This window comes from Peromyscus californicus, unplaced genomic scaffold, assembly GCF_007827085.1.
Source record: "Peromyscus californicus insignis strain IS unplaced genomic scaffold, ASM782708v3 Scaffold_18__1_contigs__length_77618521, whole genome shotgun sequence".
Taxonomy (NCBI): domain Eukaryota; kingdom Metazoa; phylum Chordata; class Mammalia; order Rodentia; family Cricetidae; genus Peromyscus; species Peromyscus californicus.
Genome location: NW_026294480.1, coordinates 55995373 through 56008149, shown reverse-complemented (window position 1 = coordinate 56008149; position 12777 = coordinate 55995373). Strand labels below are relative to the sequence as shown.

The 12777-nt window shown below is 45.8% G+C and overlaps 1 long non-coding RNA gene across 2 annotated transcripts; it reads left to right on the top strand.

Moving 5' to 3' along the window:
- Positions 1-392: 392 nt before the first annotated feature.
- On the top strand, positions 393-10114 carry LOC128113649 (uncharacterized). Of its 2 annotated transcripts, XR_008219570.1 has the most exons (5): positions 393-1038; positions 4060-4201; positions 4285-4449; positions 5078-5159; positions 7663-10114. It is a non-coding gene; the product is annotated as an uncharacterized LOC128113649 (long non-coding RNA). The 2 variants fall into 2 exon arrangements; XR_008219571.1 differs by lacking the exon at positions 4060-4201 and having other exon boundaries at positions 399-1038.
- Positions 10115-12777: the final 2663 nt, after the last annotated feature.

Genomic DNA, 12777 nt, shown 5'->3' with positions numbered 1-12777 from the left:
AGACAATAAGAAGGCAGTAATAGCTGTCATGTGGTTGATCTTACTCCGTATCAGTTCCGGGCTATTGATCTGACCCTGTGCAGGCTTGGATTGACAACTCTGAAAGAGTGATCTTTATCGATACTCTCAATATCATTTGCCTTGATTTTATAGAAAGGAGAGCAGAAGTTTGGAAAGATGGAGTGACTTTCCTAAAGGTTGAATAGTTCAGAGTAGAAAGCAGAATATGTAATTGAAGTACGTCAGATGACAAAGACAGTGTCTGAGCCTTGAGACACACCGACTCCAGGAAAGCAAGCAAAAGGGAAAGGAACGGGAGCAGGGATGGAAAGCACATTTGGAGAGGAGGCAGGGCACACCTGAGTGACAGAGGAAGGGTTGAGAAAAAAGCCAGGACGCCAGAGAGGGTTGGAGTGAAAGGTGACCGTGGGGGCACAGGCAGCGAGGCTGTGTACAGCAGAAGACTACGAATTAAAAATACACCCGTGGGTGGGGTGGCAGGGAGGCTGCTGGTAACCTTTACGAGAGCTGGTGTTCTGGAGAGCTGCAGGCAGATGGCAGATGGCAATGTGTAGAGGAGAGAAGGGAGTGAGAAGAGGAGGTGGCGAGCTTCGTCATGGGAAGGACAGAGCGAGCTGTGGTTGGAAGGGGGAGCCGAATCAAGGAGCTGAATTTATTTCCGGAAGAGGACAGAAAAAAAAAAAAATCAACAGTATCGGCTGGTAGGGAAGAGCAAACGTAAGTTCTGAAGGTCAGAGAGAGGAGACAGCTGAACGAGGCCTTGGCAGAGGCGAGGAGACAGGAGCTCAGGATGAAATGGCTTTCCAATGGAATTCTTCTCTGAGATGAGAGGAAATTAACTAAGGAAAGGTGATACTGGATGAGGCAGGGGGTGAGCTGATGTGAACCAAGAGTTGCCCCACAGCCAATGGAGACTTCTGAGAAAGTTAGAAGAGTCGGACGAGCATGAAGAATGTCCGAAGCAAATGCTGTCTCGATCCATAGATGGTTTGTTTCCTCAGTCAAGGCTTGGGCTGGGTAAGACCTGGGACAAACCCAGACCTGAGGATGAATTCAAGTGGATTTAGTGGGAGGGATATTGGGCTTTCTGGGTCCTCTCTATATACTTGAATGCACAGACTGAAAATCATTTCCAGTCAGACAATATTTAGTGAATGTCTTCTATATAAAGAGCACTGGCAACTCTTAGAAGACAGATACTGTAAAGATTTTCTAGTTTGCCTTCATGCAATTTCACCTTTAACCTATAACATAAACACAAGCCTGGACTAGAAATGGTTAAGTGCTGGTCCCAGCCTTCCCACATTGATTTTGCAGATGATTGTAATTCCTTAGAGTTAGACTGGGCAATAACTAAATCATACAATCAAGGGACTCAGCCTCTAGCAATCTGGCTTGGTAACACTGAGAGCCAATTAATTAGAAGGTAATTTAATAACATTGCCTCTAAATCATCCACGTGATAGAGTTGAGAACACCGGGCTTTGGGACGTCACAGTCATTGTCCAGGGCAAACCCAGGTATGAGTGTACTACCGTGTGGGAGTGGAACACAGGCACACAGCTGTTCTCCGAAGCTCACCCCGCCTCCTGAGAGCGTTGCCCAATGACCCAGTGATACTCTGTGTTTGGATGCTGGGGCAGATCCTTCCAAGGGAGTCCAGTTACGTAAAAGGAGAGTTTGGCCAAAGAGTTTGAATCTAGTATGAATTGGATGTTGAAGTAGGAAAAGAGAAGTGGGTTGCTAGGTGCTGCAAGGCTGTGTGCACCAGAAAAAAAAGCCAAAGGGAACGGAGACCCTGAGGCCACTGTCTGTCCCACGGCCTGGCAGTATCTCTAGGCTGTTTTTCTCCTTTAAGGGATATGCGGGTTGGCTACTCATGTATTGAAAATCAATTAGTGCTGCGGAAATTGTTAAAGGATTTCCTTGGGTCTAGTATTGTAGACAGGACCATGGTTTATCCAGGAGAGTTTGCAGACAGTATCTGAGTTTACAGAGGCCGTGGTCAAACCTGCTTCCAGAATCTTCAGACACAACAACTCCCTGGCATCCTATTTTAAGATGACAAGCTCAATACCATAAATTTGAACATTTTTTTTTAATGTCGCTAATAAAAATGCAGCATGGTTTCTCTGAGGCAGAGTGGAGATGTAAGTGCCTGGCAATACATGCTCCAAGACAAGATCCTTTAAGGCTGTTCTGTGGATGCAAGAACAATTTAAAAGTCAAGCTCTATTGTTTTCAAATGGAAACACTGGGATGGAGAAGATATTTAGAGGCCTTTAGTCTGTGTGCAGTCAAAAGAAAGAAGGAATTTACAATACAACCCAATTGTCCTTCCTTCCAGCCCAGCCAGGGCCTGCACAGAGGAGCTCAGTGGCTGCCAAATGAATAAGAAAACATGTCTCTGGCCTCCCTTTTGCCCAAGAGCTCAAAGGCTTATTTAATATTCGCTACTTAGTGAACACTTTCAAAATAAAGACTCAATGTATCTGATCGATGCTTACATGCAAATGAAAACCCCAGAGAAGATCTACACAGGGTGGGGTCTAGTGGTATATCTGAGGGATAATCATACCAGAAACTGAGACTGGGGGATACCACTGTCTTAACGCAAAGCGTCTCTGACTTCTTTGTCTGTCAAAGCTAAAAGGAAAGAAGAGAAAAAACAAAAGCAGAACTACAACAAAAACTACATAAGAAATGCTGAATTCACGACGATTCATTTTGAAAACTTCTATTTTTCAAGGAGAGGGTGCGTTAAGTACCGAGAGGAAGCTGTTGGATGCGCTATGATATGATAGTTGCATCAGTTATTTTTGCGTTGCTGTGACCACAATGTCTGTGAGCGACGACTCCAGAGAGGAAAGCTTTATTTTGGTGCACAGTTTCATTCCATCATGACAGGGCAGGCATGGGGCAGCCACTCAGCTCATGATGGGGAGTGTCTGGCAGAGGCTGCTCCGATCACCAAGACCAGGAGGCAGAGCCTGACTGGAAACATCTTGTGATAACAGACCCCCAGTGCCTGCTCCTAGTGACTTACTTCTGCAGCCTAGGTTCCGCCTCCTGACGGCTTCACAGCCTTCCCAGGTAGCACTGCTAGCTGGGGAGCCAGCGTTCATAACCGTTGAGAATTATTCAGATCTAAACCGTAACAGTGGGTACAGGAACAGTTTGCCATAATTATTGCTGTTTCTTATATTGACTCTTAAAACATTGAACACGATCCGCAGTCACATTGGTGTAAAAGAATTCTGAGGAGAACTTGATGTAATCTGTCTAGAAAAGTCTTCGTGGTTTGACTTGAAGGACTCGCTGGCTTATCGCTTCTTCCCAAGTCCCCTGCTCGAGGTGATAGGCAGGACCCAAAGTCATATGGTAGAGTGTAATGCAAGATGCTCATTTTACTCAAATGTGGGATTTGAATTTCAGTAGCTTAACTGGTACAGAGAGCGCCACGTGTTAAAAACGAGCCTGGATATATGAAGATGCGTGCTGCATAACCCAAAACAGAAGGGCTTGTTTGTTTGTTGATGGAGTAACTGAGGGGGTTTCTTCTCTCAGCAGGCCACTTCAGACTGTAACCCTAGACCTTGATGTAAATACATATTTTATTATATTTTATCTGGGCTTTTTACCTCTTTTTTTTTTTTTAACCAGGAATTTAGATTGGGATTCTTTTTACATACTTGAATGACAGTCATTTTAGGCTGAGAGAATAACACTCTCTTTTATTCTTAGCAGGGAGGCATTTAAAAAGGAGACTTCGCTCAGAAATGGATGGATCCTCCTTCACTACTCAGAAAGAGAGAAGGAGAAAGGGAGGGGGAGGGGGAGGGAAGAGGGAGGGAGACAGAGCATTGCTCCCAGCAAACACACAAATGCTGGGTGTTCACAAGATACACCCAGACTTGAGACACAGATGTGAGCTTAGTTTAAGAATCCATGTAATTTAGCTAAGGGTTTTATAATTTGCTTGTAATTCTTGTTGCCACCGTTTTAACCTCTGCGTCAATTACCTTGTGTTGTTACCAGCATCAGAGAGCAGAGCTGGGCTTAGCAGCAGGGTGAGGACTTCTGCTGTTTAGAGAATAAAGTTCACTTGCGTCCAGGGACATGGAGGCAGTAGACCTTGCGATTCAAACTGCTGCGGTCCTAAGTCTTCAGGATAATTCAGGTTGTGAAAGCTCCTTGTGTCTCTACCCCACGCTTGCTGAGGATGACATCTTTGTATAGTTTTCTTTCCTTTTCCACTTCCAGTGGTTTCCACAGTCCCGACTACAGCACCCTCAGGGTCCTAGGAGATCTGTACCCTTTCTCATCAGGACTTCCTGGGAAGACGTGAACAAATGCCTATTCACTTCAGAGAGGGCACAGATGACGGACAAAAGCAATGATTCCATTCAAGTCCAGCTGGCTGAACCAGTGAGTTTATCGGGGTTACTTACAGAGCATGGGTGAGAATTTAGAGGCTCATGGGTGACTCAAAGACAGCTGTATCACCCAAAGGCCCCACCCAGCATGGGTGGCGACTTAGGCAAGGTGCATCCCTGGAGCTCCCTGTGGAGCTTGTACACGGCTTGGCTGGTCTGGTGAAAGCCTCTGCCCTCAACAACTGTACTTCTTCTGTAACCTTGGGGAGGGTCCTCAGGAATCTTGTACATTTCAGGTGCTTCTCCAGCCTTGTAAGTTTCATGTTACCCCAGTCTTATAAGCCTCCTTCTCCCCGCTAGAAGGACACATTTCAATTCAGGAGCAAACAGGTACCAGCAGTATAAAATGCTCCTCTCTAGGTCAGTGGCTAATGGTGTGGATGGCCAAGTTCATGTTCACCTCTGACTTGACTTCCATCACTCTATCCCAGGTATCAGCTATCCCAGCCTCTGGTCCTCAAGTGTGTATTGTTTTCAACTTTTCACTGTGGCCTTCTCTGACATGTCACCCCTGTCATCTAGCCAGGCTTCTTTTCTTTAGCAGCACTCTCAACTAACATCGTATACCACAACTGCTAGACATTTGATAATTGGATTTATTGTCCTTCTTCCCCGACTAGAATGCAAACTCCATGAGGGAATATGCCTGCTTCGCTCACTCCTGTCTTCTGACAATCTAAAACAGTACCTGACTCAGTGCATGTGAGTGGTCATTTTTTTTTTCTTGAGAGAGAGAACAGATTAATATTTAATATCTTGTTCATGTGTAGAAGATCGATGAGTTGAAAGAGGCTTATGTATAAAGGCTTGTGGCCAGCCAGTGTCATGTGACCAGAAAAGCATACATACGTATAGTGGGTAGAAGCAAGGGAAGGGGAATTGAAGTACATTTCAATCTCCTCCCAAGGAAGAAAATTCTAGAGGATGGGGTCTTTTTGCAGAATTCTAGAAATGCAATATGGTAGCACCAAAAAATATTTTGGGAAATGGTTTCTGGACTATCCACCATCACAGATCTGCATTTCAAATTTCTTTTATACATTTTGTAATGTCATTCTATTAAAACCTTTAACATTTTCATCATAATTCATTGATTTTTTTTCCTGTTTTGCTCATTAAATTCATATGTAACTGCCAATTAGAACATTGGATCAAAACTGAAAAGCTCAGAGCATCATGAGATGATGAGATAATTCCTTCCAACAGAGGCAGAGATTATACAGCCTCAGTTTCAATAATTAGATTCTCCTGCTGGACTTCCAAGACTTCAAAAATAGCTCAAGGGTCCCCATTAGCTTTGAAAATGCTAGGACTTGCCCAGGACCACATAACAAATCATTAACAACATTGGACCGGGCCCCTGGTCTTGTGATTCAGTTGGTACAATGGGATCAATTTCTCTGGGGAGTCTATCCAGGTGCAAGCTCTGCTTGAATTGTGCACTTAGATGCCAGTGGTAACAACAGCTATTGTTTATGAAATGTAGATTATGTCTGTGCTAGGTGATTTTTTTTCCCTGTTTGACTTGATTCTCAAGGTGACCTTTATAAGACATAGCTTTACCCTCATTTTAAATAGGAAGAGACGCAAAGAAGGCTCACAGGTAGCAAAGAGGCGGAGCCAGGATTTGAAGCAGGTTTGTCTGTGTCAAAGCTCATTACGTTTCGCCTTAAATCTTGCCGCCCTGTACCTAACGCCAGGTTCCTGTGCTTGACCATTCCCTGATTCCTCTTTAATTATTTCGATGATGGAACCCTTCCTCCCAAGTTAATAAGAATCTACTGCCTCTTTAATTCACTGCATTCTGAAGCACAGGGAGGGGAGGAGATAACTGTAGGAAATATGTCTAGGAAGGTGGGTGGAGAGGATTTCGGGGCCGGATGCACTCCGAAACAGCATTCATTTCTGGAGTCAGCCAAATCCTCTTCATGTCCCCCAGCTTTCTCCACCTCCTCCCTCAGCTCGTCCTCTGATACATGCACAATGCGTTATTTGTGTCGCCATGACTGTGGAGACTTGCTGTCTGGGAAACACATTTTCCGGCTGTTTGGAGGACTCCTTGTCCACAAGCGTCGCCTCTGTGAGCTCTGGCAGATGCTGGCCACGCAAGCAGTGGTCACAAGGCTCCAGAGAGCTGTGAAGGTTGCACTGGTTGCCTAATGAACATTTGGCTTCTGATAATGGACTTGTGACAGACACCTGTCATTCCAACAGCCATTACAATGATTTATAGTTAATCCTCATTGGCTGCCTTAGCAGATGATGTTCTAGAAAGTCCCTGGTGGGTGAAAGACACAGAATCGTGTCTGGCGTGGCGAAGCTGAAAGGCAGCAGCACACTTTGTTCTCCTGGCGAGCTCCCACTTCACTGACAAATCTGTTGAGGAATGATTTAATTCCCGTGACAGTCTAAATATGATATTTCCAAGACGGGCTAGGAGATGTCTGATCTTTCCTTCCCCTAGCCGAAAGAAGAAAGTTCAGGCTGGTGGGAAATGCATGCCTTTTTATAAACAAACAGACCTGGATTTTTAACCCCTTTGTTGCTGCTCATTATTGTGAGTATCAACGACAGATCACACAGTTTACTTTGCGCCTCTAAGCAGTACGCCAAATGCTTGTCTGAACCGCTTTCGTCTTCACGAGCATTCCATGGTGTGTTACTCTGAAGCTTTGTCATTAGTCATCCCTGTTTTACAGGTGAGGGGGTTGGGGCTGAAAGCATCTGTCAGTCAGGGGCCTGAGAGGTAGCAGTTGAATTCAGATGGGTCTAACCTGGTGACTTTAATGAAAGGATATCTCACAGAGGTGGGATGGTAGTATGAGGATTAGCTAGGTAGGCGTGGGTACCCAGCGAGAATAGCCTTGGTAAACTGACAGCATCCGGAGCTGAATGGAGAAGGAGCGATGTGGTAAGTGCTTGTGTGTGAATATGGCTTGCCTGGAAGGAATGGGTATCACAAGTGTACAGGTCAGTACCAGGCCTGCTAAGAACTTTTTTGAAAATTAAAAACAACAACAACAACAAAATAACATTACCAACCGCCCCCCCCCCAAAAAAAAAAACCTCAAAAGCTAAAACAAACAAGCCAACAAACAAAATCAACCCTGGCAGGTAGTGGTCCTGTTGGCAGATGGGAGTAGGTACCAGTCAAGCCAAGCAGAAAGCTTAACCTGAGTCTTTTTCTTCCTGTCTTTTAAACCAGAAAATGCCATCCACCAGAGGCCAAAACAGGACAGGTGGCAGCCACTGGAACTGGAAATGAGGTGCCAAGATAATGGATGGAGGGACCCACAGGCCAGCTCTGAGGGAGGGCTCCCTCACAGGCCCCATTGTGTTTCCCGTAATGAACAGACTGTAACACGCGAGGGCCCCATTACCACTTGGATTCCCTGGATTTTACGAATCTTCTTCTCGTGCGTGGGCCTTCGCACAACTGCTTTTGATGAAGCCCACGTGATTACGATGACTGGACAGGGCTGGGTCACCCCACACCCCGGGCTTCACACCAAGTAACAGGGGAAGTGGTAGTTCTGCATGGGACGATTCTCCAAGACTCTGGGAAATTCCCAAACTAGCTGGCTGGCACGGGTAACCCCCAGTGAACTGGATTTGTAATAGTTAGAGGCTTTGTGAGTCAGAAACCTGTAGGCTCTTGAACCATCACCTGGCTTTAAAAGGCAGAATTATGCCGGGCGGTGGTGGCGCACGCCTTTAATCCCAGCACTCGGGAGGCAGAGGCAGGCGGATCTCTGTGAGTTCGAGGCCAGCCTGGGCTACCAAGTGAGTTCCAGGAAAGGCGCAAAGCTACACAGAGAAACCCTGTCTTGAAAAACCAAAAAAAAAAAAAAGGCAGAATTATGAGGCCGCCAGTTGAGCGGGTGTTGGGCCCTGTCGACCACTCTTGTCTTCCTTCCACAGGAGGACACCTTTGGCGCCTCTTCCCATAACAGGGTGGAGGGGGCTGAGTCTTGAGCATTAAGACCCCTGCTTCAGACTCTCCCCTCTCACAGCCTCTGACCTTTCTGCATCCACAACTGCTTCGCACACCAGAACCCAAACTTCCTATCACTTGGGCTGGTGCAGTGAGGGGTTTCTAAGTTGAGGAAAATCCCGGAGTTAGGGGTTTTGCACCTCCTAATAGTGGTCTATTTCCTAAGGCAGGCAACGGAAGCTTCTGTGCTTTCTCACCTGTGATCAGAAGCTAAGCAAGAGTGGAGAGGATTTCAGCCTTCACGAAAGAGCTTGCTTGGGAACTTGTGGGTGAACAGGAAGCGTCTTTCCATTCCCGGTCCATCAAAATATGCCACAAGGGCCTGGGGTTAGGCAGTATGCCTCCATGAAAGAAGAATGGGGATGATTCTTATTATGAGCCAATGCTTTGAGAGTGTTTCATCTAGCTAGTTGGAATTCCAGGAATCTGTCCCACAGAAAGAAAATCAGAGACACAGACAATATTTGTGTTGATGATGTTCCTTGCAAGGGTATCTCCTAGCTGCTAGAATACTTATCATGAGAACTGGTCACAGAATCCCAATAGAGGGACAACAGCCTTATATTAGAGTGTCAACCTCTGGAGTGGCTGGGTTTTTTTTTTTTTAAATTTACTAAGAAGAAAGATTGGAAGGACGATGCACCTCAGCTCCTTTCTGTATGAATTCAATTTTATCTTCACACATTTTTGTTCTTTAATGGGCACAGGAAAATATAAGTGGTGCAGACCAGCCACTTTCAGAGGGCCTCCTTCCCAGTGACAGTGGGTTTCTCCCTTTCTCCTCATGGCTGTTCCATACTCTAGAAATAGGTCATTCTTTTGTAATCAGTGTAAGTAGAAGAGAAACAAAAGAAAAAAGAACTGTGGATGAAGACTTGTGTTCAGATGTACCCTGTACTGCTAGCCGAGTACCTTCCGTCAATCTTGATCAACATGGTTGATCTTTCTTTCTCCTATGGGAACACAATGCCTCTGTCCCAAGGAAAACAACAATAAGGAAACCTGGTGAATAAGAAGCTATAAAACTGCAGTTCCAAGCTTGATATGGTGGGTCTTAGAGAGTTTCTTTCCAGAACTCTGTGGCCTACCCCGGGGGGTGATGGTGGGGGAGTCCAGGAGACAGTGCCTGATTCAGCCTGAATCCTGCGGCAAGTCAGACAATGAGGGCTTTTCCTTCCTGTAAATGAAAGGGCTATGTGAACCCAAGGTTCTTCCCCCACTAACATGCACCTCTTGGCTACCAGGCAGGAGGAGTACTTCCTATTAACGCCTGCAGGGTTTGGCCAGGATGTTTTTCTAGGGCATCCTCAACCACCTGGTACAACAGTGGCATTCTTCAGGCCCATTCTTGACCTTTCTGTGTGAGTAACAGACAGGAGTAATTCTAAATCACAAAGCAAACAAGGATGTGCTTCTGAAATGCTGAACAAGTTTGTAAAAGAATATGTGATTTAATTAGCAAACAGAAAAATTGATAACATGAGCTCAATACATATGGAAAAGTATTGTCTTCCCGCCCACAATTGACACAGTCATAGAGAAAGCTGCTTTGGTCCTGCAAACACAGTGAATAATGCCAGAGAGTTGCTGAGTTCAGGAGCATTTGGGAAGGCTGTAATTCAGGGCAATCAGAGGGTTAATAAAAGAGCTCCTGTGACCCTTGCTTTTTTTTTTTTCTTTTCTTTTTTGTTTTTTAATAGGAGTGCAATGTGTTTGGAAGCCTGATGGGTGCTGGCTGAGATGGTGCCTTAGAGATGAGCCCCTCAGTGAGCAACACAGTGCCTGGGAATAAAGCAAGAGCCCTGTGGGATCAAAGTTCCTAGTGATTCCACTTTAATAACTTTTCATTTTTTTTTTTTAATCTAAGGGCTAGGGAGAAGGCTCAGTTGGTAAAGTACTTATCTTGAAATCTTGAAGAGTTTATTCTGGTCCTCAGAACCTATTAAGCCCACCAGGCAAGTATAAAAGACCACCAACCCAAACAGTCAAATTGGAACAAGATTTTTTTTTTTTTATTTTATTTTTTTTTTTTTTTGGTTTTTTGAGACAGGGTTTCTCTGTGTAGCTTTGCGCCTTTCCTGGAACTCACTTGGTAGTCCAGGCTGGCCTCGAACTCAAAGAGATCCGCCTGGCTCTGCCTCCCGAGTGCTGGGATTAAAGGCGTGCGCCACCACCGCCCGGCTGTTTTTTTTTAAATTGTGCACAGCAGAACACAGCCTGTCTGGTGGCTGTCTCTCCAAGGAGGATTTCAGAGAATGGCCATGGATATTAAAAAAAAAAATAAGTTTTTTGTAGCTCTGGAGTAGGGGGTTCCCAAAGGGAATTTTGACAGGCAAGCAAGTGGGGTTACAGAAGCAGGGTGTAAGCATAACAAGGTTGTCATAAGAACCCGAAACAAAGGCATGGTTGCCGTTTCCTGTAACAAGCCATGTAGAACTATTTGTAGTTAATGTTACAGATGGGACATAGTCCAATCCTTGAGAAACAGAGGTTTAATCATAAACAGGAACAAATCTAGTTTGGCTTTGCTCTAAGATGGCTTTGAAGCCCAAGATGGAGGCAAGTGGATTCATCAAACCCATATTTAAAAAGTTGAGTGTTACCCAGCTGGTGCTGGGGCACACCTTTAATCCCAGCATGGGGAGGCAGAGATAGGCAGCTCTCTGTGAGTTCAAGGGCCAGCCTGGTCTCCAAAGGGAGTTCCAGGACAACCAGAGCTGTTCCACAGAGAAACCCTGTCTCAAAAAAACAAAACAAAACAAAGAAAGAAACAAACAAAACCAAACAAACAAACAAAGGTGAGTGTGGTGCTGTAATCACCAAGGAGGTACAGATCAGGCAGTCTCTGGGGCTCCATGGCCAGACAGCTCAGCCTCCTTGGTGAACTCTAGGCCACTGAGAGAAGGTAGAAAATAACCGAAGAACACCACCAACACATACCCTTTCAATCACATACTTTCTGAAGACATCTTTATTTGTCAGAGGGATTCTTGCTATATTCCCCAGCCTGCTGCTGAACTCATGGGCTTGAATGGTCCTGCCTCAGCCTGCGGAGTGCTGGGACTGACTCCGTGTTTACACTTGGCTGAGGAAAGAAGAACCAGGGCTTATCTCTTTCTCCCAGTTTTAGACAGACCTTCCACTTTACAGGCATAGAATGTCACCGTTGTGTTGAGAGGGACAGACCTACAGCTCAGCTCCCTGACTTTCTTCTTAACGGCCTTGACTCTGGCTAAACACAAACTAGGCCATTTGTTGACTTCTTTACCCTTGTCTGTGTCCTCAGCCTCGACAGATGGTGGTCAACCCGGTGTCCAACAAATACCCGCTGGGCCAGCTCTCCCGGGGGTCTGCCAGGCAGGTTTTTCCTCATTCTGTGTCTCTGTGGCTGTGTTGTGGACCTCAGCAGTGCACTGACTCAGACAGGCAGCTGGGGAGGAGGAGCCTGCCAGGCGCTGAGAAGGGCGGACTGTTGGCAGAGGGTGAGGAAGACAAGGCCTTCCTGCCTCCCCCATGTCCTCGCCCTTCACACCCCATGCTGCCCTGTTACCACTTGCTTTTCCCTTCCAGGCTGTCTATGATGTCAGTTTTCACCGGTTTGCAATTGGATGAGAGAAGAAGGTCGGTTCCTGTAACCTGGGAACGGAGTCAGACGCGTAGGAAAAGATCACGTGGAGTGTAGCATTAGCAATACTTTTAATGACTCTCATTACTTTCCAGATACTGACATAAGTATTTTATATGTAAATTTTTGGAGAATCTAATGTAATAGAATATGCAAATATAACTGCATTATTCATTTGTGTAGCTTAGAAGAAGCAAGCTCTTTGTTCCGGGGGAGGGGAGAGGAGGGGAGAGGAGGGGAGAGGGGGGTGGAAGGGAGGGGAGGAATAGAAGCCAGTGCTGCTTTGCTGTGGGCCTGAGTCTTCCTTCTCTTCAAAAAGATAAGCCAAGTCCTCCACAGTGGCTTCAAAAATCACCTAGCGCTCCTTAAAAAACACTCCCTCTCCTTCATGCAAGCAAAGGATAGATAGGCATATCTCTTTTGTCCCTCAGGGCTAAGAAAATGGGCTTGAGGAAGAAGGAGAAAAGAACTGCCTAGAAGTTAGGCCAAGGAAAGACAGGTAGCTTCCAAGAGTGGTAACACATTTGTGTGTCTTCACACTAGAGGGGCATGGAAGCATTTTAGTCACCGGCAGGGCCACCTGCCTCTCAAGACTGTCTGGGTCTGTAGCCCTAGCTGTCCTGAGACTTGTGCTATAGACCAGACTGGTCTTGAACTCAGAGATCGGCTTGCCTCTGCCTTCAAAGTGCAAGTGATGGGAT